Consider the following 26,697-nt stretch of genomic DNA (forward strand, 5'->3'; position numbering starts at 1 on the left):
TAAAAATCTATTGGCCCCATCTTTGAAATTTTTTCTGTCTTGGTTTCTCTACCTACTGTAAGTAATGATAATAACAATAACAATATAGCTAATATTCATTGAGTGTCAACCAAATGCCAGGCATTTTTTGTTTCACTTAAAATTTATTATCCATTAAATTCTCAAAACAACCCTATGAAGTAAGTGCCATTATTATCCCTATCTCATAGATGAGGACATTGAGGCACAAAAAAGTTAAGTAAGTTGCCTGAAGTCACACAGTTAGGAAATAGTATAACTGAGATTTGAACCCAGGTAACCTGGCCCCAGGGTTCATGCTCCTAGCCATTAGGCTAATGCCTCCTTAAGAATGGTCTCTTGGATAAAAAACTTTTGCACAACAAAAGAAACAGTCAACAAAACCAAAAGACAACCAACAGAATGGGAGAAGATATTTGCAAATGACATATCAGATAAAGGGCTAGTATCCAAAATCGATGAAGAACTTATCAAACTCAACACCCAAAAAACAAAGATCCAATCAAGAAATGGGCAGAAGACATGAACAGACATTTTTCCAAAGAAGACATCCAAATGACCAATAGACACATGAAAAAGTGTTCAACATCATTCGGCATCAGGGAAATCCAAATCAAAATCTCAATGAGATGTCACCTCACACCAGTCACAATGGCGAAAATTAACAAGTCAGGAAACGACAGATGTTGGCGGGGATGCGGAGAAAGGGGAACCCTCCTACACTGTTGGTGGGAATGCAAGCTGGTACAGCCACTCTGGAAAACAGTATGGAGGTTCCTCAAAAAGTTGAAAATAGAGCTACCATATGATCCAGCAATTGCATTACTGGGTATTTACCCCAAAGATACAAATGTAGGGATCCAAAGGGGTACATGAACCCCAATATTTATAGCAGCAATGTCCACAATAGCCAAACCGTGGAAAGAGCCAAGATGTCCATCGACAGATGAATGGATAAAGATGTGGTATACATATACAATGGCATATTATGCAGCCATCAAAAGGAATGAAATCTTGCCATTTGCAACGATGTGGATAGACCTGGAGGGTGTTATGCTGAGTGAAATAAGTCAATCAGAGAAAGACATGTATCATATGACCTCACTGATATGAAGAATTCTTAATCTCAGGAAACAAACTGAGGGTTGCTGGAGTGGTGGGGGGTGGGAGGGATGGGGTGGCTGGGTGATAGACATTCAGGAGTGTAAGTGCTATGGTGAGTGCTGTGAATTGTGCAAGACTGTTGAATCACAGACCTGTACCTCTGAAACAAATAATACATTTTATGTTAAAAAAAAAAAAGAAGAAGATAGCAGGAGGGGAAGAATGAAGGGGGGGAAATTGGAGGGGGAGAAAAACCATGAGGGACGATGGACTCTGAAAAACAAACTGAGGGTTCTAGAGGGGAGGGGGATGGGAGGATGGGTTAGCCTGGTGATGGGTATTAAAGAGGGCACGTTCTGCATGGAGCACTGGATGTTATATACAAACAATGAATCATGGAACACTACATCAAAAACTAATTATGTAATGTATGGTGATTAACATAACATAGTAAAAAAATAAAAAAGAATGGCCTCTTGGGAAGATGGCAGAGTAGGAGGACCCTGAGCTCACCCCATCCCACAATTTCAGCTAGATATCCTCCACATCCAAGTCAACAAACCAGAGAGTGATCCGAAGACTGGAAGAAAAATTCCACAACTAAATATAGAAATGAATATTTCTGTAAAAACTCAGTTAAGGAACACACAAAAAAAGGATATAGAATATAATCATATACCTAAAACACGGAGAGGAGAGGAAAAGAATGGGTTCAAACTTGAACTACCATCAACTTAATGTAGACTGTTATATGCCGAAGAGTTTAAATACAAATCTAATGATAACCATATATCAAAAACCACTAATAAAAATACAAAGAATAAACAGAAAGAAATCCAAATATATCACTAAATAAAATCAGCAAAACATGAAAGAGAGAGACAAGAAAGGATCAGAGAAAATCTTCAGAAACAACCACAAAACAAGTAGTAAAATGGCAATAAATACATATCTATCAATAATTACTTTGAGTGTAAATGGAGTAAATGCTCCAATCAAGACATAGGGTGACATAATGGATAAAAATCAAGATCCATCTATATGCTGCCTACACAAGACTCATTTTGGACCTAAAAGTACCTACAGATTAAAAGTGAGGAGATAGAGGAACATCTATCATGCAAATGGATGTCAAAAGAAAGCTGGAATGGCAACACTCATTTCAGACAAAATAGACTTTTTTTTAAGATTTTATGTATTCATTTGAGAGAGACAGAGACAGAGAGAGCACAGGGGGAGAGGGAAGGGAGAGAGAGAAGCAGATGCCCTACTGAGCTAAGAGCCCAACATGGGGCTCGATCCCAGGACCTGGAGATCATGACCTGAGCCAAAGGCAGACACTTAACAATCTGAGCCACCCAGGTGCCCCCAAAATAGACTTTATTTTTTTTATTTTTTTTAAAGTTTTTTTTTATTTATTTATTTGAAAGAGAGAAAATGAGAGAGAGAGAGCGCACATGAGAGGAGAGAGGGGTAGAGGGAGAAGCAGACTCCCTGCTGAGCAGGGAGCCCGATGCGGGACTCGATCCTGGAACTCCAGGATCATGACCTGAGCCGAAGGCAGTCGCTTAACCAACTGAGCCACCCAGGCGCCCCCCAAAATAGACTTTAAAATAAAGACTGTAACAAGAGACAAAGAAGGACTCTATATACTCATAAAGGGAACAGTCCAACAAGAAGATATAATAATTGTAAATATTTATGCACACAACACAGGAGCACCCAAATAAATGAAAAGTTTAATAACAAACATAAAGAAACTAATTGATAATAATACAATAATAGGGCCAATGCCCCGGCGGAGAAGCTGAGATCATCATCGAATTTGAAATATTTAAAGTGGATACAAAACTGTTTCAGCAATGCAGACAATTAAGTGTGTTGTTGTGGGCGATGGTGCCGTTGGTAAAACATGTCTTCTGATATCCTACACAACAAACAAATTTCCATCTGAGTATGTACCAACTGTTTTTGACAACTATGCAGTCACAGTTATGATTGGTGGAGAGCCATATACTCTTGGACTTTTTGATACTGCAGGGCAAGAGGATTATGACAGATTACGACCGCTGAGTTATCCACAAACAGATGTATTTCTAGTCTGTTTTTCAGTGGTCTCTCCATCCTCATTTGAAAATGTGAAGGAAAAGTGGGTGCCTGAAATAACTCACCATTGTCCAAAGACTCCTTTTTGCTTGTTGGGACCCAAATTGATCTCCGAGATGACCCTTCTACGATTGAGAAACTTGCCAAGAACAAACAGAAGCCTATCACTCCAGAGACTGCTGAAAAGCTGGCCCGTGACCTGAAGGCAGTCAAGTATGTGGAGTGTTCTGCACTCACACAGAAAGGCCTAAAGAATGTATTTGACGAAGAAATACTGGCTGCCCTGGAGCCTTCCGAACCGAAGAAGAGCCGCAGGCGTGTGCTGCTATGAACATCTCTCCAGAGCCCTTTCCGCACAGCTGGAGTCAGCATCGTACTAAAAGCAATATTAAATCAAACTAAAAAAAAATAATAATAATAATAATACAATAATAGTAGTTTAACAACACCCTACTTATAGCAATGGACAGATCATCTAAACAGAAAATCAACAAAGAAACAATAGCTTTGAATGACACCCTGGAACAATGGATTTAACAGACATATTCAGAAAATTCCATCCTAAAACAGCAGACTACACATTCCTTTCAAGTGCAAATGGAACATTCTCTAGGATAGATCACGTATTAGGCCACAAAATGAGCCTCAACAAATTCAAGATCAAAGTCATACCATGTACATTTTCTGACCACAAGGCTATGAAACTAGAAGTCAACCATATGAAAAAAATCTGGAAAGACCACAAATACATGGAGGTTAAATAACATGCTACTAAACAATGAATGGGTCAATCAGGAAATAAAAGAAGAAATAAAAAAAGCACATGGAAACAAATGAAAATGAAAACACAGTGGTCTAAAACCTTTGGAATGCAGCAAAAGCAGTTTTAAGAGGGAAGTTTATAGCAACACAAGCCGACCCCAAGAAGCAAGAAAAATCTCAAATAAACAACTTAATCTTGCACCTAAAGGACTAGAAAAAGAACAAACAAAACCTAAAACCAGCAGACAGAAGGAAATAATAAACATTAGAGCAGAAATCAATGATATAGAAACTACAAAAACAATAGATTGATAAAACCAGGAACTGGTTCTTTGAAAAAAAAATCAGTAAAATTGGTAAATCTCTAGTCAGATTATCAAGAAAAAAAGAGAAAGGACACAAATTAATAAAATTACACGTGAGAAAGGAGAAATAACAACCAACACCATAGAGAGCCAAACAATCATAAGAGAATATTCTGAAAAACTACATGCCAAGAAATAGGACAACCAAGAAGAAAGATAAATTCCTAGGAACATATAAACTACCAAAACTGAAACAGGAAGAAATAGAAAACTTGAACAGATGAAAAAACCAGCAAGGAAATTGAGTCAGGAATCAAAAACCTCCCAACAAACAAAAGTCCAGAACCAGATGGCTTTACAGGTGAATTCTACCAAACATTTAAAGAAGAGGAGTTAATAACTATTCTTCTCAAACTATTCCAAAAAATAGAAAATGAAAGAAAACTTCCAAATTCATTCTATGAGGCCAGCATTACCCTGATACCAAAACCAGATAAAGAAAGAGAAACCACTACAAAACCACTAAAAAAAAAGAGAGAACTACTGGCCAATATGCCTGATGAACATAGATGCAAAAATTTTCAACAAAATACTAGCAAACCGAATTTAACAGTACATTAAAAAAATCACTCACCATGATCAAGTGGGATTTATTTCTGGGATGCAAGGGTAGTTCATGGCACCAAGCTGTAGTAATCAAAACAGGATGGTAATGACACAAAAATAGACACACAGATCAATAGAACAAAATAGAAAATCTAGAAACAAGCCCACAGTTATAGGATCAATTAATCTTCAACAAAGGAGACAAGAATATACAAGAGGAAAAAGACAGTCTCATTCATAAATGGTGTTGGGAAAACTGGACAGCAACATGCAAAACAAACCATGAAAGACTCTGGACTCTGGGTCCCAAACTGAGGGTTACAGAAGGGAGGGGGTGGGGGGATGCGGTAATCGGGTGATGAGTATTAAGGAGGGCACGTGTGTTGATGAGCACTGGGTGTTATATGTAACTAATGAATCGCTGAACACTGCATCAAAAACTATGATGTACTATATGTTGGCTAATTGAACATAATTAAAAAAATAATAAAAAAGAATGAAACTGGACCACTTTCTTACACCATACACAAAAATAAATTCAAAATGGATTTAAGACCTAAATGGGAGACACGAACCATAAAAATCCTAGAAGAGAACAGAGGCAGTAACTTCTCTGCTATCAGCCATAGCACTTCTTTCTAGATCTGTCTCCTGAGGCAAGGGAAACAAAAGTAAAAATAAACTATTGGGACTACATAAAAATAAAAAACTTTTGCACAGCAAAGGAAACAATCAACAAAACTAAAGGGCAACCTACATAACGGGAGAAGATATTTGCAAATGACATATCCAATAGGGGTTAGTATCCAAAATACACAAAGAACTTAGACAACTTATGCCCCAAAACCAAATAATCCAATTAAAAAATGGGAAAAAGACATTTCTCCAGAGAACACATATAGAAGGCCAATAGACACATGAAAATATACTATACATCACTCATCATTGGGGAAATGCAAATCAAAACTACAGTGAGATATCACCTCACACCTATCAAAAAAAAAAAAGGCTAAAATCAACAACACAAAACACGACAGGTGTTGGTGAGGATGCAGAGAAAAAGAAACCCTCCTACACTGTTGGTGGGAATGCAAACTGGTGCAGCCACTCTGGAAAACAGTATGGAGGTTCCTCAAAAAGTTAAAAACAGAACTACCCTAGGATCCAGCAATTGTACTCCTGGGTATTTACTCAAAGAATACAAAAACAATAATTCAAAGGGATACATGCACCCCTATGTTTTATAGCAGCATTATTGACAATAGCTAAATTATGGAAGCAGCCCAAATGTCCATCAATTGATGAATGGATAAAGAAGATGTGGTGTGTATACAATTTACTCAGCCATAAAAGATTTAAAAAGAAAGAAATCTTGCCACTTGCAATGACATGGACGGAGCTAGAGAGTATATCGCTAAGTGAAATAAGTCAGTCAGAGAAAGATAAATACCATGATTTCACTCATATGTGGAATTTAAGAAACAAAACAAGCAAGCAAAGGGAAAGAAAATAAGAGAGAGACAAATTAAGAAACACTCTTAATTATAGAGAACAAACTGATGGCTACCAGAGGGGAGGTCATTGGGGGATGGGTTAAATAGGTGGTGAGCACAGGATGATATATGCAAGTATTGAATCACTATATTGGACACCTGACAATATAACACTGTAATATAATAACACTAATATAACACTGTATGTTAACTCACTGGAATCAAAATTAAAACTTTAAAAATTTAAAAAAAGAAAGAATGGCCTCTTCCTTGAATTCTTGCCTATTTAGGTGTCTGAAGACATATTTCTTCTTGACAGCTGTCATTCCTAGAATACGGAGGGATACCCTATATGCAGTTCCTATCCTGGTTGTCAGAGGCTAGAGTTCTGCTGTGAGTATAACATTGGCTCAAAACTTTAATTCTATGGCCCACTTGACTTGGGCATGGGCTATGCTGCACTTTTTTTATGACTAGAACCAGCATATTAACTTTCTTGCTTAGAGATAAGTGTCCACACTTTATTCAAAATAGAACAGGTTTTTGGGTGTCCAGATAAAACACCTTTTTCACAAAAGTCTAAACTGGAAATGCCATACTTTGTCAAACATTTCAATGGACTAAAGAATCAAAGCATGTGTACATTTAACAAAAAAATAGCATTTTGTACATCAGTAATATGTGTAAATATCCTTTATGTCTACAATGGGAATTGATGGAGTTGAGAGAGAAGTGATGAACTTGTTAGGAAGATATCCCGCATTCATTCATTGATTCATTTAATCAACAAAATACTTTTTGAGTACTTCAATAGCCAGTGTTAGGTGCTATGGATTATTAATGGGAAGAGGGTGGAAAAGTGTAAGGGAACCATACTGGAAAGGAAAAGGTTGAGAAACCTAGCCTAGACTCCTAAACCTCCATGAGTCCCAATCTTTTACAGAGGAAGTATATATTTGAGGCTACTGATGAATTGTTTGCTTCACAGTATTTATGTGACAATAAAAGCTTCTGAAACAACTGGATCTCTATTCTGAATGACCTGGTATGTTTTCTTGCACAACTCAGAATCTAGCTTTCTGAAACTCTGTTTATGTTTGGCTTAAAGTATTTTCAGTACTCCAGAGTATCCAAAAATGTTTATACAAGTAAGATTTTAAAATGGGAACAGACACTAATGTTTGCTGAACACTTTGCAGCAAAAGTACATAATGCAACCACCAAAAGGTCATATCAATTACAAATTAAAATAATTATAAATCAAAAACTCAGATTCATAGATAGTTAAAACAATCATCATAAACAATGAATTAGAAAGCATAATGAGTACAATAACCCTGCTCTATATTAAAATATGATGAAATTCATACTATGAAAAATTGGAGAACTGAAGCTAAAAGACTGGGAAAAGTAAAGAAAGTTTACAAGAAAGCTATAAAATTTTAATAGGCTTGGAAATCTTATGCCTTGGAAAATATTATATAAGGTGAAAATGTTGAACCTGAAGAACCAAAGGTTGAAAAATAATGTATTGCATTTTAAAATATGCAGAATTTTTTAAAACAAGTGATAGCAACAACCATTTCCTAATTCTCTAAATGACAGACTCAGCAAATTTATCAGTGCATCAGCAAAAGGTCATTCTCATCTTATCATCATTGTAGAATATAAGGAGTGTTTGGTATATGCCAGCACTGCAATAAATGCTTTACATATTTCACCTCATTTAAGCTAAAACAACCCTAGGTTTTAATAATCCCCTTTGAGAGATTAAAAAACTGAGATGCATGAGTATTGTACAACTTGCCCAAGGTCACCCATTTGGCAAGGGAGGAGCTAAAATAGAATATTTCACTCCAAAGCCAATGCAAACACGGAGATTATTCTAAGAGTGAAGAAATTGAAATGTTTAACTCTAGTTCTCTGGTTCTGTCCCTCACCATCCATGGTAGCTTAATAAATCACTTAAAGGAGGATTTATTTTCTTCATCTATAAAATGATCAATTAAAGTACTAACATCAAAATTTCTTCCCACCCCACAGTTTGGAGGCTCTGAGACTTAGATAGTCCAGTTGACATCTACTTGGACATTGAGAACATGTAAGAGACTATGTGATATTACAAGAAACTCGAAATTATTGATTGTTGTCTCTGTCTTCAGAAGTCTACATTGTGTTTAGAGTGATGGCAAGTATGTGAAAAGCTGCACAAAATTTACATAACTGTTTGAGATGGCAAATGCACCATGGAGAAAATAACTTCTATAGGAGTTCAGAGTAGAGGAGGGTGTAGCTCAACAAAGAAGACATTAAGATAAAGATAGGATATGAGCAAGGTAATTAAAAATGACACCTTGGATCTACAAACACAGGAGCAAATTTTATTACACATACATTATGTGTCAAGCACTATGTTAGGTTTCATTACATTGGTTTTTTTTTTTTGAGACTTCAAAATGGCAATCATACTGTACAGGTCAGAATTCAAGAAGATCCAGAGGCGTGAGGGAGCAGAGCTACAAGAGTACAGAGTATATGACCAAGCTAGGGTGAAAACACAGGTGTATCTAAATCCATATCCAATCCCTTTGCACCATGTAACAAATTCATAGACACAACTTCAGGAGCTAAATGGTGGGACAAAACAATGCCAAAGCTGTTCAGTGGACTGCAAGGGAGCCGTTTTGGTGGGGAGCGGAGGGTTGAAGCTGAGACTCAGAGGCAGGCCAACATCACGGAGGGCTTCTCAGTAGGGAAGCCCGGACCTGAACAACAAATGTGGTTGAGAAAAATTAACAAATGTTTTGGGAGAGAGAATGCGGGAGCAGGGGGCCCTAAACCAAAAAGATAGTTATAGCTGTTTCATTTTACTGTAGTTGTAAAGTGGCAAACAACCTGCTGACCTCAGCCTTCTGAAGGGTTTTACTTAATTTACACTGTAGTTTTTAAAATTGTAGATAGTTGCCCAAATTTACAAATTAGAAATAAAGACACCAAAATTTCTGTCTTTTCTTTCAAAAATCAGACCGCTTAATAATATTGGCTGGCCATTCCTGTCTTGCCATTCCCAGAAGATAACAGGCATTTTGCCCACTAACAGTAAGGCATAGGGGCGCCTGGGTGGCTCAGTTGGTTGAGCTTCTTCCTACTGCTCAGGTCATGATCTCAGGGTCCTGGGATCAAGCTGGAGTCAGGCTCCCTGCTCAGGGGGGCGTCTGCTTCTCCCTTTCCCTCAGCTCCTCCCTCCCCACTACTCATGTGCTCAAGCGCACATGCTCTATCTCTCAAATAAATAAAACCTTTAAAAATAAAATAAAATAAAAGTGGGGCATGAACTCAATCTAAACAAACTCCCCATTCTAACAGAGTGGCTCTCTAATCTCTCCTGCTGATACCTGAGGGCATTTGAGTTTGTTTAGAATCTATTAGGTGAGCCTTAGATATTAGAAGAACAGTTCTAAAAGTGGTATTTTGAAATCATTAAGTTGGATGGGCACTGGAAGAATTGTTTGCATTTGCTTATTAATATGACCAAATGACAACATGATAAGATTATGAATGACTTTGCTGTTTTTGTTTTTCCAATTAGAAAAAGAGGTTTCTTTAAAAACACCCAGAATCATCACCAGCAGAGAAAGAGGAAGGAGAAAGGGATGAGAGTAAGGTTTAAACTGTATGTTACTTTTTTTTTAAGTTAGGAATAGGTGAGAGAATTTTGCATTTATTAATTCATTGATTTAGTACACTAGAGACACATTATGTATATTCCTGATTTTCTTAAAAATTTTTCAAAATTAGGTAGATGATTAGATAGGGAGATAGATATGATAGAATTCTGAAATATATTTCTAACCTATCTTAATATATTGTGCCTCAGTGGACAAGTATTCAGTTGGAATTAATGATGTCATTTAATCAACAATTAAATGTTCAAAGTGCTTAGGAACATTTTCATTTGATTTTTTGCAATTTAAAAATGAAAGTATCATTTTACAATTGTAGCAAGATAGCAAATTTATTCTTTCTGCAACTCAAATACAAAATAATCTAGCATTATTTTTCTCTTTTTTTAAGATTTTATTTATTTATTTGAGAGAAAGAGAAAGAGAGCATGAGCCAGGGAGAGGGTAAAGGGAGAGGGAGAAACAGATTCTCTGCTGAGCGTGGAGCCCAGTACCAGCCTATCCCAGGACCTGGAGATCATGGCCTGAGCTGAAGGCAGATGCTTAACTGATTGAGCCACTCAGGCACCCCTTCTTTCTCTTTTAAAACATGTTTTTCTTAAATATTAGGCAGCTACAAAAGAATTTTTATAAAATATACATACTATCTTAAAAAGAAGATACAATGAATACCAGTATGCTCACAATTCAATATCAAAAAGAAAACATTACCATCATCAAAGTCCCTTTCTGTCCCTTCTCAACTCATTTTCCTCCACTTTACCACTTCAAATGTATGTTTTCCATTCCCTGCATTTCCTCATGGTTTTACCACATATGTTTGCATCCTGAATCTATCGATCTATCATCTATCTACCTACCTACCTACCTGCCTACCTACTTTTTTGGAACTATAGCATACATAATTTTCTGCAATTTGTGCTTTTACTCCTCATTATGTTTGTAAGCTTCATCTATGTTCCTGAATATAACTGTAATATGTTAATGGATCTTTGTATTTCTTCGTACAAATATACCACAACATATTCCTCTCTTCTACTGTGGTGGACATTTGAGTTGTGTGCTTTTTTGCTTTGTCTACCTGTTTTTTATTTTTTTTAATTTTTTTTAAATGCTTTGTTTACTCCACACATTTTATTTTTATTTTTTTTAAGATTTTATTTATTTATTTGCTAGAGAGAGAGAGACACAGCGAGAGAGGGAACACAAGCAGGGGGAGTGGGAGTGGGAGAGGGAGAAGGAGGCTTCCTGCCGAGCAGGGAGCCCAATATGGGACTCGATCCCAGGACCCTGGGATCATTACCTGAGCCGAAGGCAGACGCTTAATAACTGAGCCACCCAGGCGCCCCCGTCTACCTGTTTTTTAATTTACCAGTGCCCTGTAAACTGGTACAAAGGTCTCCTTAGAATATACACATAAAAGATGAATTTCTCCATTATAGTGTGTCTATACATATATATATACTTACACATCTTCAATTTTACTAGAAAACATTACATTATTTTCCAAACTGTATCAATTTACCTACCATCAATGCATGAACATAGTCCTTGTACTTACCAACACTTGGAATAAGAAGGCTTTAGTTGTTGCCAGTATGGTGAGTATGAAATAGTATCTCATTGTGGTTTTAATTATATTTCATGATTATTAATGAAGTTGATATCTTAAAATATGTTAATTAGTTCAGTTTTCCTCTTTTCTGAACTGCTTCTTAAAGCCTTTTATTTTCATTTTCCTAATGAGATTTTTGTCTTAAAAATTTTATTTAAGGATTCTTTATATATTTTAGAATATTAATACTTTGTCAGTATATTAATGCAAATATATCTTCCAATTCATTGCTTGTTTTGCCACTTTCTCTACAGTATATTTTTCTGAAGGAAAACTTTTGGTTATATTGTAGTCAAACATACCAGCCTTTCCTTTATGATGCCTAAAGTTTGTGTCTTGTTATTCAATTCCTATATCAAGTTAATAACAATACTTTCCTATTGTGTTTTCCATAGTTTTGCCTTTCACTTTAAAATGTGTGTTTATTGCCTGTGGTTCTGTGGGTGTGGACTTGAAGCAGGGGCTCTGGGGTAATGGCTTGTCTGTGGTCCACATAGTGTTTTCTGGCTCATTCATTCAGCTGGCTGGTGGCTGGGCTGGTTAAGAGGTCCAAAATGGCCTCTATCAAGCAACGGGTCCTTGGTGCTGACTGTTAATTATGGTGCTTCAGTTCTTCATGCGCCCTTCTTTCTCCACGCTCATCCTTCAGAACCTCTCTCTCCAAGTGGTATCTCCCCATTATCTTTCATTTTAAATTGTTTATCCTACACTGAAATATTTTCACTAGTAGTATAAATTAGAGGAGTTGTTTTATTTTTTATCCAAGTGTAATTAAATACAGTTTTATATTAGTTTCAGATGTACAATATAGTGATTCAACAATTCTATACATTGCTCAGTGCTCATCATGAAGTGTACTCTTGGTCGCCTTCACCTATTACATCCATCTCCCCACCCACCTCTGTAATTTAGAGCTTTAATATCATATTGTCCAAATAAAACTTACTGAATTTTTAAAATGATAACTTTACACCTTTACAAATTGTTCACACAACATTAACTAAAAGGCGATTTTGATAAGTTAAATACCACAAGAAAATGATCAGCCAAACCCAGAACATGAGACTTTATGTAAGAAAACGGGCTTGATCTCCTCAAAAAGTCAATGTCATGGAAAAAAGAAAGAGATCGTGAAAATGCTTTAGATTAAGAAAAATCTAAAATACATAATAACCCAATACAATACATGACCTTTGATTGGATACTGGCTCAAATAAACTGAGTATAAAAATAAATTTTAGGGACAAACAGAAATTTGAACATGGACTAGAGATTAGATGAGATTAGAACACAGCCAAGTCTCAATACTCTGTCCACAATAAAAGTGCATTATCTTTTTGGTAGATTATCAACAGATTTGGGAGTTCTGACCATCACATCTTATATTCAATGAACACCTTAAATGCTGAATCTTATCCTTGTTTAAAAAAATTTACAGACAGGCAGAAAAGCCTAAGAGAAAACTATGAAAAGCATAGTGAATCAGTCCTGTTCTCTGTATGTACTCTAAATAAGACGTCAGATCAAGAAATAAAAAACACATCAACTCAGTTGGTGTGTTATAGTTACGAAGTCCCAGAGCACATTCCTAGTTGATATCTTCACATTTCTTTCTTTTTTAAGATTTATTTATTTATTTATTTATTTATTTATTAGAGAGAGAGAGAAAGTGAGAGAGCACGAGTGGGTGAAGTGCAGAAGGAGAAGCAGACTCCCTGCTGAGCAGAGAGTCTGACACAGGGCTAGATCCCAAGACCCCAGGATCATGAACTGAGCCAAAGGCAGACACTTAACTGACTGAGCCACCCAGGTGCCCTGATATCTTCACATTTCTAGTTGATATCTAGTTGATGTTTAAGGACAAGGTTGAAAACAATTTTTTTCATAGGTAACTGTGCAATAACTTTCACAGTATAAATAAGGTGACAAAAAGACTTCCATTTACAACTACTCAAAAAAGGATGAACTAAAAGAATACTCGATTATCATCAATTTATTCATTTGAATATTTAAAATATTTATTGAGTAATCTCTGTTTGCTAGCACTGTGTTAATTATTGAAGATATAATGGAGAACAAAGTAGATGTATCAGTTATTTATTACTCTGTAACAAACCATCCTAAAACACAATGGTTTAACAAACTGCCGTTTTATTTGTTCATTATTCTGTGTGTCAGCAATATGAGTTTGGGAATTAAGCTCAACTGAATGGTTTCTGTGTTGGTTTCACCCAGGGTTATTCATGCAGCTGCAGTCAGCAGGTGACTGAGCTGGGAGCTGGTTGATCTAAGGGATCTCAGCTGATACAGTTTGCCTCTTCTCCACATAGTCCATTTGTCAATGAGGCTTAGCCTAGCTTCTTTGCATGGTGTCGGGATTCCCATTGAGCAGCAAGACAAGGCAAGCTGGAGAATGCAAAAGCTCTTTTAAAGCCTCTGCTTATACTGCATTTGCTGATGTCCTGTTAGCCAAAGTATGTCAACATTGCCAACGGCCAACCTCAGAATTAATGTGGAGACCACACAAGAACATGAATACAGGGGGGTGTGATTCATTAAAGGCCATTACTGTAATAATCTACCATAATAGAATGCTCTCTTCCCTTCATTAAATGTATAAACTTCAATGTGATCATTCAACAATTTAACTTTTTCCCTTTAAAATTATTCATTCCCTTTTTTCCATCCTCTATCCCTCTGCCCTAGCTCACATAATTAGTTTACATTTTTATTGTCCTGGATTCTTTCAAATGCCTCCAGATGAGTCTATCTTAATTTTTTTTCTTTTCTAAGTTCACCTACATATCACCACCAGAGTTATTTACTTAAAACTGGATGTATTTTAGCATTATGGAAGATGTGTGCTTTGGATTCAGACTGACCATAATAAGAATCTCTTCTTTGTCACTTTGCTGCTTGATCTTGTATAAATCATTTAAATAAGTTTCCTTGTCTTTAAAATAGGTAAATGATCAGGAATTAATAAATAATGAAATAACAAAATGACATATGAAATACCTTTGAACAGTACATGATGTGTAACAGTCAAGATATTTATTTAAGAAAAAATGTTACAATAAAGAGAGAACAAAGACATGACACATCCTGTAAAGTTTTCACATCTTGCTCTGTGTTGTTAGAATTTCTGCATGCTTTGTTTTTATTAGTAACTGGAAGAAGTTTGCTTCTCAGTGCCCAAAATGAAAAAAAAGAAACTTACTTTAGTTCTACAAATATAGTCCTTCTTTTATATTCCTTATCATACTATCCACCTAGTTGTTAAAGTCAAGAAACTAGGAATAATCCTAAATTTCTGCCTCTTGCTAACCTCCAAGTCCGATCAGTCATGAGGTCATTCTTCTACATCTTTCCCATATCTGAGTCCAGCTCAGAATCCCCACTGTCACTACCTTGGTTTCTCTCTTCATTGTGTCTCACTCAGATATCTTTCTCCAGCCATTCCTCTTCCAAACTGTTTTCTAATCTCATTCTAACACTCAATTCTTCTATTATTCTCAATCGCCTTTGTGACAAGAGTCAAGACTCTTAAACTTCATGATCTGGTCCCAGTTTGTTCTCCAGCCTAATCTTTCACATTCTCCTTAAATCTGTCATTCTGGGCACATCCAACTACCATCCATTCACCAATACACCATGTTCTTTCAAGTATCTCTTCCTTTCTACTTCCATTCCAAGTACAAGGTATGCATGTAAGAGAAGGAAGGAATCAGTTTTAAAAAAAATGTTTATCCTTGGTGGAAATTGGCTTTGTTACTAGAACTATTTGTCTGTGTTTGTCTTTGTCGTTTTGTTGTCCATCAATAAGAGGAAAATTCATAAGGAAGAGACTGTAAATAGGCCCTGAAATAAGTCTGTTTCAAGCCAACCCTGGGGACAAAAAAGTTAAGCTTTCTTCTTAGAGTAGCGATCCTTTGTACAAAATTTTGCCATAGGTTAGTCATCAAAACTTCATGAGAAATTGCCTCAGATTTCTCTCATTTTGCTCATATGAGACATGGGAGGTAACTCTTCTCTACACAACGTTTCCACCCATTCTTGTAGGAGGTTTGAAGTTGGATGCTTCCCAAGCATTCATCTGAGGGGCTCAAGATTTTAGGTACACAAAGAGCATTTTTGGACTGAATAGTCCTAGACTCCCACATATTTGTCTCAGTCCAAAGGTAAGTCCATGCCTCTTCCTATAGGATGAACTCCTGCTTCTTACAGGTATTTACATGATAACACAAATTCATGTGCTTAACTTTCTAAATGGCATGATTTCACCAAAGATAATGGCCACTCTGGAGAACTTTTGAAATAATTAACATTTTTTAAGAAATTGCTCAGAACAAAAGGGAAACTCTGCTTCCAATGGAAGCAGGACATTTTGAAATGAGCATTTTGAAATCACCTTAGAATGAAAACAAAGTAGAATCATGAATAAATGTATATCTTAATGGATAAAACAACTAGATACTCCCACATCAGTCATCCAACCCTAAAGAAGGGAGTGTCTTAATAAAGATACTTGTAGCTACTATAAACAGAAAGGATACTGGTGGCATTGAGTGGATGGGAAAATTTCCTGTCTCGGCTAAGAAAACAGAAAATATGGAAAAAGTAAAGTGATTAATCGATGAGGTGCTCAGAAGGAACTCTAAAGGAAAAGTCTCTCTAAAGAAGATTAAGGGGCTCTTCTTAGTAGTTTGTAGAGATAAATAAGTGCTTATACATTAAAGATTCCTAAAAATTTCCAGCAAATAGACACTGAACTACTGCTTGTAATATGCTTAAAGAGTATTCTGATAGAATCTTAACTCAAATATTTTAAGAATCAAGTTCCCATATTTTATGTAAAATTTTACAAATAAGACTAGTTTATTATTTTGTTTAATAAAAGCAGCTATGTCTTCCCTGGTTTATCAGCACTGAGTATAATATGAGCTTATATTTTTAGTCTACTTGGATATGTTCTTCCTAAGTTTATGTAGAATTACTAATCAAATAAGCTACCAGTAAGTCTACTTAAGTGTAAGCCTTTGAAAAATGTAAGTTGGCATTTAACCAAATTGATTCACTCAAACTCTGCAATTTTTGTTTCAACAGTAATTATGTCTTATAGTATATGAATTCAAAGATCAGTTTGCAAGATCTTTAGGACCACCGTAAAACTGAGCTAACTAATCAGTATTAATTGGATACCTAGATCATTTCTAAAGCATTCAGAATACTAAAGATTGATTACTAAGCATAGCTTCTTCTGTTTATATTCTACAGAGGAGCTATTTTTCACTCTTTTTTGAGAAGTTGTATAAGGGATTACTGTATCTGTAGAAAGTTATTCAATGTGTGCTCATATGCTTTGCTCATCTAAGATGCTAGTATATGACAGCTGACAATTACCAATTCCCTGTGAAACAGAAATTGCTTTGGCCAAAAGTTATAATTAATACACTTTAAAGAGACTCTACTATAAATAGTCTTGTCAGAGAGGCACAATTTTTTGTGCTAAATAATAAGATATGGTTTTCTTTAGAAAGAGAGAATAGTATTGTCTTAAAGTAGAATGACAAGGACAAAACCTAATGGATACAGAAAGTAGTAGAAGAAAGGACACAGAAAGGAAATTTCATTTTCTCAGGTTATAGTAAGTACGGATAATGAGTCTGACAAGTAATGAATGTGTTAAAATCCTAGCACAGTTTGCTCAATTTTGATGGGTTTGTGTCCTCAATTTACTGTTTACTGCTTTCACCTAAAAGATGAAGGGTTATTTTTTTTTCTGTGTAATCTGCTTGGATAGCAATGATTCTGTGTTTTGTTAAAATGATTTTCTGTGCTTTCCTTTGGTTGTATTACATCCTTGTTTTTTTAAGAAAACAAAACTTCCTCACAGTTCTTAAAAATTACCTTATCTTCCCTGTTAATTTTTTTTAAGATTTTATTTATTTATTTGACGGAGACAGAGACCGCGAGAGAGCGAACACAAGCAGGGGGGAGATGGGGAGGGAGAAGCAGGCTTCCCCCTCAAGGAGGGAGCCCAATCTAACCCATCCCTCCACCCTCCTTCCCCTCTAGAACCCTCAATTTGTTTTTCGGAGTCCATAGTCTCTCATGGTTCGTCTCCCCCTCCGATTTCCCCCCCTTCATTTTTCCCTTCCTTCTCCTAATGTCCTCCATTCTATTCCTCATGTTCCACAAATAAGTGAAACCATATGATAATTGACTTTCTCTGCTTGACTTCTTTCACTTAGCATAATCCCTATTTATTTTTAAATGTATACTGTTACTCTCCGTTGAGTGGCCAATTATATCTCAACACTCACGTTCCTAAATTTTCAAATCTCCTGACAACTTTTAATTTTTTTTTCCTTCCTAAGATTTAATCCTAAATGTGAAATTAAATAAAATACTTTCAGGATATCTTTTGTTCCTAAAAATATCTTTGGGATTTCCCACAGGGTCCCTGGAAAAGTACGAAGACTCATTTTTTCACTGTAGAAAAGAAGGTGCCAGAAATAATTAAGATTGTTTGAAATATTACTTTTGATGAGTTCCATGGCAAGAGTTGTCAACTCAGAAAAGATGTTCAGTTTTCTCTAGGATAAATTGTGTGGGTAAAAATGCTTCAATATTTCAGAAACCGTATGCTAAAGGGGAATTAACTAGAGACTTGGTATCCTTGCTGGCCTTCATATATTTCTATTTGTTAGAGTCTTACTGGCACTCTGCTTGATGTAGGCAACAACAATATAATAATTTATCATAATTATTTTGATAATTAATTATCATAGTTTTGTAATTTCAGTTATTATTTAAAATATTAGCTTGTTCACACTCTTACTTCTTTCATTTGAATCTAGCACTTTCTAGGACAGTGCTTTTTAATACAGGATGCACAACAAATTTATCCACAGAGTTCTATTAAAATAGAGGGGTTTTTTTTAAGGTTTTATTTATTTATTTTTCAGAGAAAGAGAGAGCACAAGCAGGGGGGATGGCAGGCAGAGGGAGAGGGAGAAGTAGGGTCTCCACCGAGCAGGGAGCTCAATGTGGGGCTCGATCGCAGGACCCTGGGATCATGACCCGAGCCAAAGGCAGATGCTCAACCGACTGAGTCACTTGGGCACCTCTAGAGAGTTTTTTTGTAAGACCTACTCTAGACTTACCAAATTTGTTATCTGCTTAGCATAGTCTTGGTATGAGATATATATTATGTCTCTCGTTAATTGTATGTTACATTTCAAGATATTTTCCTCTGTAAAACAAGTACATTTACAGTTTTTTATAAATAAGATGTAAACATTATCTGTTAAAACATTCTTCATGCTTAATCATTATACTTAGAGCCATTTTGTCTAAAACTTCTAGATTGTCTTTATTATGTTTGTTTTGCATGCCACAGAAACAACCAAATTTTCCTGCATTACCATATTACTGTATAGTTGTATTACTATATGCATTACTGTATGAATTGCATTACTATAATGAATTCTCATCAGATCTTTCACTTTAGAAAATTATCAATAATAACCACAGCCATGTTAAATCTCTGTCATCTCCAGATACTATTTGTTTGACTCTGATACTTCCCTAAAGCCTCAGCTACAAGTCAGAAATTTGTGTTTAACAAAAGACTGTATCACAATCTGAACTACAAGGACCTGATAGGTATTGGTAATAACTAGCACAGCAGTGAAACACTTAAATAACTGACTCTTGGACACATATCCTTCAACCAAAGAGACGAAAAACATCCTCAAACACTGGAAGACTATCCCTATCAGAGATCTCAAGCTGAGACTTCTCAGGAATCCAAAGCAGCTTGTCTTCAGATGTAGATAGCTTTCACCCAAGATCACAGAACAATACCACAAGTTGTCACTTTTTAATCTGCATTCTTCTCTATAGTAACTACTTTTTTTCGTCTTGCTGGCCTATGGCTGTTTTTAACCATGTGGCTTGTAAGTCCCCTATTTTTTTTGAAGTCCCCTATTTTTAATATTTAAAATTGTTGTCTGTATCGTTAGTCACTGTCACTCCTTGGTTGAGTCCAATAGCTGGCTATAATTTTGCCACAAACTGGCTATAAAGCATTCAGTTGAAATAGGTGAAGCAGATTAAAAGTTACACACTTCCAGTTATAAAATAAATAAGTCACAGGGTTGAAAAGTACAGCGTAGGGAATATACTTAACAATATTGTAATGAAGTTATATGGTGACAGATGGTGACTACACTTATTGTGGTGAGCACTGATTGTCAAATCACTATGTTGTACACCTGAAACAATTATAACATTGTATGTCAACATTATTTAATAATAATATTTTTTAAAGTATTTAATCAAATTGATTATGGGGTTTGTACACATTTCCCTTTGGAAATTATCCAGCTTCCTTTGGTTCCAGTTCCTTGTATTAAACAAGTTGGTTTCCTGGGTATCGAAACTCATTCATTGGGTGACTATTTACATGGATAACACCAAAACTGTCCAGGCATCCTGAAATCTAAAACTTCCTATCATTTCAGGCATAGTAAAGGAGGTTCTTGCTTCTACTGAAACAGTACCCAGAGACGTTTTGTGAAAGCAAGTCCTTGCAATGGAAATTTCATGGAAATAGAACGTGGAGGGGAATAGGAAATAAGTGATATATATTTGGATCACTTTCATGGGTCTTACAAGGAAAATATATTACTTTTCTTTTGCTTTAGATACACCTAATGATCTTGATACTGCAAATCACAACGTGGCACAAATCCGTTCTTGATGAAAGGTGCCAAAATGTTATAGATAGCATTATTTAACAATGCTAGAGGAGCACTTTGCCAAAGATAGATCACTGGGTGTCCCCTAATGATTGGCATTGGATCTGTGGTGTAAAAGCCTACTGGCTATTACCTACAAACTGGGCAGGAACCCACGGTTTTGGCAAACTAATGCCTGCTTTCAGGATTGTTTCTGACATCACCCAGGGTCCGTTTTGGCACATTGAATTGTCTCCAAAGAAAAAGAGATCAGTAAGTAGCTTGGGCGCCTGGGTGGCTCAGTTTGGTTAGGCGACTGCCTTCGGCTCGGGTCATGATCCCAGGGTCCCGGGATCGAGTCCCGCGTCCCGCGTCGGGATCCCTGCTCGGTGGGGAGTCTGCTGCTCCCTCTGACCCTCTTCCCTCCCTCTCATTCTCTCTCTCAGAAAAATAAATAAAATCTTTAAAAAAGAGAAAGAGATCAGTAAGTAGCTTAACTCAAGAAGGAGAAACCCAGGCTCCGATTCAAGAACTGAAGTGGTAACTACATTCTGGGAATTCTGGGAGAATAGTAAGTGATTTGGACAATGCCACTAAGGCCAGGAAACTCCTCAACCAAGAAGTTCATGAAATTGGACACTGATGATGTCAAAATAGGGTTGCACTAGATATACTATTGCCCTCTTGAGGGGTAATGTGTGCTATTTTAGAGAAAGAACTTTGTACTTCCATGCCTACAGACCTCTCCGAGATTTTTATTAATACTAAAAATATCTAGGAAATAAACAAAGAACGATAGCTCTCTGTGTCTGTTAAGTGTCGGGGGGGTGGGGAAAGGACTTCTCATCGTTAGTGGACTACCTTGAGTATACCTAACACTTCACTTGATGAATTCTGAACTAGAAATATGTACTCCCGAGTGCTTAGCAACTATTATATGTAACATTGATGAGGGAATTTGTATGTAAAAATATTACATATTCTGCTATTATTAACTGTCAAACTGGTTATTACATTCATTTCTCCAGGCTATTATAAAGACTGAAAAGAATTTTCAGCCCAAAATATGTACTGTTTCAAACCTGAGCACAACTTAAAAATTGAATTCTAAAGCTGAACCTTGAGTCCATGAAATGATAGGAGGTTTTAGATTTCAGGATGCCTGAGCAGTTTGGTGCTATTCATGTAAACAGTCACCCAGTGAACGAATTTCTATCTTATTTCCTTATATGTAATTCTTCAATCAGAGGCATCTACCTTGCCTAAATGAGATTAGAACTGTAAGCAGTTTTAAAAATTAAAAGAAACTGCTAGTGTTCAATTTTTGTTCTTATTAATTTAACTTAAAATAAGCTCTTGAACCCATATCAAGAACAAAAATAAAACAATGTTTTTAATTTGTGGAAAGTAAGATTACTGAGAAGTAAAAACTCTTGAGAATCAGAAAGAAAGGCCCAGAAGGAAGCAAAGCACAGAGTTCATGCCATAAAAATAGATTAAAAAAAGACAAGAGGGTAACCCTGACTATTCTCTTCAAGTGAGACTAAATAAGAATCCCAACAGGACTCAGGAGGGGAAAGCTCCGTGGCATAGTATATGTAGGATATTTATGGAGAGCTTGGAATGAGATGGTGAAGATAAGACCTGGGACTCCAGAGAGAGGAGGGGAATTGCATCTAAACCCTGTTAGGGAGCCAAAGCCAGCCCACTGCCCATCCCTATGATAAGAAGCCCTGTGAGGTGTGCTGTTTGTAGCTGCCTGGTGGGGACCTTCCTTTGTCAGCAGTCTGCAAGTCTCCCCCAGAGCTATCAGCAGAAATGACACTCTCTGACAACCAGGAATGTACTGAGTCGCATCCAAAACCTCCAATGTGGATTAACCTTTTTCAACAGTCTAGAACATTCATAAGCTTCCCAAAACAAAGGGGTGACTCCTCAGAGAAGTGGTGGAATGGAAGGGAAGTCCTCAGCAATTATACTTGGGCTGATAATACTAAAACCTAGACCAATTTTATTGTATTATTATAATGATTCCTTATTGTTTTCAGGCCATGTTTAAGCCCAGAGCCTCCATAATCTGGGCTCCAGAGTCCAGTTATTTCATATTACCTCCTTCTTGCTCACAACATAATTATCCAGCCAAATGAGATTAGTCACCAAATGTCTATAAACCATGATGATGCCAACTGATGTTTCCAGCCATGCTTAGGATATTTCTTGTGTTTCTCCTTTGTCTATTCCAAACCTTCCCATTTTTCAATGTCCACCTTACATCCAACCTTCTCCATAAATTTTCTATAACCAACCCCAGCCAAGTCACCAATCTCTAAGCCACTAGTAAGCTTGGAAATGCTACATAGTTGAGCCCCTGAATATATATTGCCTTGTGTCTCTCTCTTTGTATTTTGTGCATTTTTCTCATCTTTTCAAGTAGATTAGATGTTTGTGGTAGTTAAAGGCTATATCTTATTTGTCTTATGTGTGCTATGCAATGGCATTCCAAATGCTGAGTCATATAGTAGGTACCAGATAAATACCTGTTGATTAACAAAGATGCTCTGAACACTGTAGGTTTATAAACCACTTTAGACCATGTAAACTATTTAATTGTGCACTAGCTACATTTCAAAAATGACATATAAAATCATACCAACATCCCTTTGGTGAGAATAAGGAAGTACAAATGAAAATTTTTCTGAAAGAATATCTGTAAATCCATTATATTTCTGTGTTTTGCATCAAAATGTGTTACATATGCTTTTTCACTTTTCTTTCCACAGACACAAAACAAATCAACAGAACTATGTGAAAATTAGTTAAAAATATTTTCTGACCTATAAAGCCCCCTACCAGCTGTATTCCTGCCTTTTTGTTATACTGACCCAGCTTTTATACTATTCTTGGTACTACAGAGTCTTTAACATACTGAATTTTTCATAAAATATTAATAACTTAAATATTAGTAAAATGAGAGTTAGCAATATATTCTGACAATATTTCTTCTAGGGTTGATACCAGATTTGAATTATGTGCTAGACATATGTCATGGGGGTAAATCGATAACCAGGGAAATAAAGAACACAATCCAGTTAGTTCAGAGGTTCTCTCTTTATTTTCTTACCTATGACCAAGGATAAGCTGTTTATTCCAGACAACCCTCTGTTAATTTCCTCTCATTTTCCCTTCTTCATGTTTTTACCCTGAATATGAAGAGGAACATGAGTGTGAGTAGCATGATTATACTTGGTCTGCGGTCTGGCATTTGATTCCAGCATGTCCGTCCCCAGCCCTCTCCTGGTCTTCAAGTACACCTGGTTCTGACAGAAAGAACTGTTGTCACTGGTCGGGAGTATGGGATATTTCAGTAAAATAATCTTTTTATTTTTTTAAGATTTTATTTATTTATTTGAGAGAGAGAGAGAGAGAGCACAAGCTGTGGGGGGAGAAGGGGCAGAGGGAGAGGGAGAAGCAGACTCCCCGCAGAGCAGGGAGCCTGACACAGGCTCGATCCCAGGACCCTAGGATCATGAGATGAGCTTCCTGGGAGGCAGTTAAGGCAGGCACTTAACTGACTGAGCCACCAGGTGCCCCAGGGAAGTATTCTTTTTAAATTGGCCCAAATCAAGCTAACTACATGTAACTTTTCCAAGGAAAGACAGGCAAGCTTATAAAATCTATTTTTATGGGTTGTAACACAATAATATCTTACCAAATAGTAGGCTCTAAATGATAAAGAACTTTCTTGTGTCTACTCTGTTAGTAATGTACACACACACACACACACACACACACACACACACACTGAGGCAGCCATGGAGATGTGCTATTTGGATTTATCTTCAAGAAAGAACTTGTCATTCAGCTGCAAGGAGTCCAGTTACTGACAGCTCCCAGCTGTTAGTGCCTTCAGTATCCACCTCAGCTTTTGAGGGGAGGTCACGCTCTGTCACATCTGCATCACTGCCTGAGGCTCTCCTGCCCAAACAAGGTCCACCCACCTTTTCTTTGGCAGGTGAAACAGTCAAAACTCTTTCTTCCTCCCTTTCTCTCTCTAAGGTGTATTTCCTTCATTAAGCCTCTTGGACTGCTAATTGTCTCACTGTGTTCTCCTCAGAGGATGCCAACTGACACAAACACCATATTTTTATTTTATCTTGTAATATTTGAATTAAAAATTACTGTGTGTGTAATATCCATGTATACATACAGACACACACATATAATTACCTCATGCACAGCTGAAGCAGAACAAGTACTTTTCAGTTTTTAGGACTAGTGAGCTCATCTCAACTTCCCTATAAGTTACTCTGAAATTTATTACCCTTTTTTGTTAGAAAAGAAACCATCACTTCAGCAGAAACTAAATCATAGTGTTTAGATGTACATAAAGGAACATAATAATCAAATTCCTTGTGTTACACAGAAGTCTGTAAAGTGTTATTTCTTGTAATCACCAGCTATTTGTAAAGGGTGTTTGTAGGGTTTTTTGATAAATACAATGCAAAAGTGTTTCATGAGGCTGCTAATAGAAAAACCCAACATTATTCCCTCACATCCATATTGGGAAAATTGCACTCTTTTGCTCTGAGCCATACCCACTGTTATTAAGAGAAAACTAAAATATATAGTATTAATACAGTTCTGATCTCTATAAATAGCAATTATTAACAATGGCATAGGGGAAAACATCTACTGAACAAAGACCTTGATTAAAAATAACTATTTTAAATACAGTTATTAAAGTAGGTATTTTAAATAGAATAATCAGGGTGGATGATCAGGAGAGAAACATCCACATGAGTCCTTTAAGCAATCATCTTGGGAAAATGTAATTTATTCCAATGAAGCTATTTTGATCAGGTAGTTTTGTACTTCACTTTGAAAGTTATTCTTACCTATAGTTTATAAACCATTCAAAAAATAAGTCACATAACTATAGTCACATATTTTTAAATCCTCTAATATCTACCTTATCATAGCACTTATTTCTAGGTAGCTTCTAAGTTTTTCCAAGAATGAAACACAACTTCAAAGAATAAATATATGCCACATTCAGAAACATTTTTTTAAAGATTTTATTTATTCATTTGAGACACAGAGATACAGAAGAGAGAGAGAGAGAGCATGAGCAGGGAGAGAGGCAGAGGGACAGGGAGAAGCAGGCTCCCCGCTGAGCCAGGAGCCCGATGTGGGGCTAGATCCCAGGACCCTGGGATCATGACCTGAGCCAAAGGCAGACGTCTAACCATCTGAGCCACCCAGGCACCCCTCAGAGACATTTTTAAAGGATATATTTCCCAAAATAATTCTCAGAAATTTCAGCAGTTTCAAGCAATGGCAGAATTTCTCGAATGAGCTAATAGTTCTCAACTATAAAATCTGAAAGAACAACATACATTTTTCCTCTGTGTTTGTTAAAATTTGTTTTCTTGCCTCTTAGTGACCTGCCATTCATCTTTAAACTCCTCTCAAAATATTTAGAGCTCAATTTCCCCAAAATAATGTTATTCAGAAGAGGCTTGCTCCCCTGGATACTCCCCTGGACACAAAAAACAGTCTATGAACCTGTGGTAAATCTGGTCCTTTCTTATGAATAATAATTTTTGAAGATTCACTTTCTAACACTGAGCTAACAGATTAGATTGTCAGATTAGACAAACATGAATCAAGATTTTAACCACTATTACACCCAAGTAAGTAATTTCAATTAAAAGGACCAAACAGACAAAGAAAGACATCAAGGTTGGTTCTCCAGGTCCTCCCTTGCTGGATCAGTCCCACCCTTCTGGTCAAGAATGGATGAGGTTGCTAAGGGAAGTTCATAGGGTCCTCACACAGTGGGAGCACCCAGTTATAAAACATCTTCATTTTATACCCCAGAGTCTTCCGTAGTTTAAGAGACAATCTCCAGGGTGCTGAGCTCCCGATCCTAGTTTAATTTGGCTTAGCCTAGACATCACGCTGAAAGCATTTTCAAGACAAGGCTTTTCTTCCTACCAAATACCATCCATCAGTCCTTTCTCCCTGAGAACTTATTGACAAAGAGACTAAAGCTGCCTTAACTCCTTCCTCTCCATCACTTAGTAACAATTTTAGGAGTGGGAAGAAAGAAAAGAACAACAACAATAGTAACAACTCTAGAAATTCTGTCTGTCCATGATGTTACCTGATCTTGAGGTTTATGGTGGTTTAAAAAAAAAAAAAGTTGATGTACAACAATCAGTCAGAAATGGTAGCGAGTATCCTGTGATTCCCAGT

At 36.5% G+C, this 26,697-nt stretch overlaps 1 pseudogene; it reads left to right on the forward strand.

Moving 5' to 3' along the window:
• Positions 1-2,923: 2,923 nt before the first annotated feature.
• Positions 2,924-3,559, forward strand: LOC114199322 (cell division control protein 42 homolog pseudogene; annotated as a pseudogene).
• Positions 3,560-26,697: the final 23,138 nt, after the last annotated feature.

This window comes from Eumetopias jubatus, unplaced genomic scaffold, assembly GCF_037043125.1.
Source record: "Eumetopias jubatus isolate StellerSeaLion01/CBP00866 unplaced genomic scaffold, mEumJub1_p1.0 scaffold_2, whole genome shotgun sequence".
In the NCBI taxonomy this organism is placed as follows: Eukaryota; Metazoa; Chordata; class Mammalia; order Carnivora; family Otariidae; genus Eumetopias; species Eumetopias jubatus.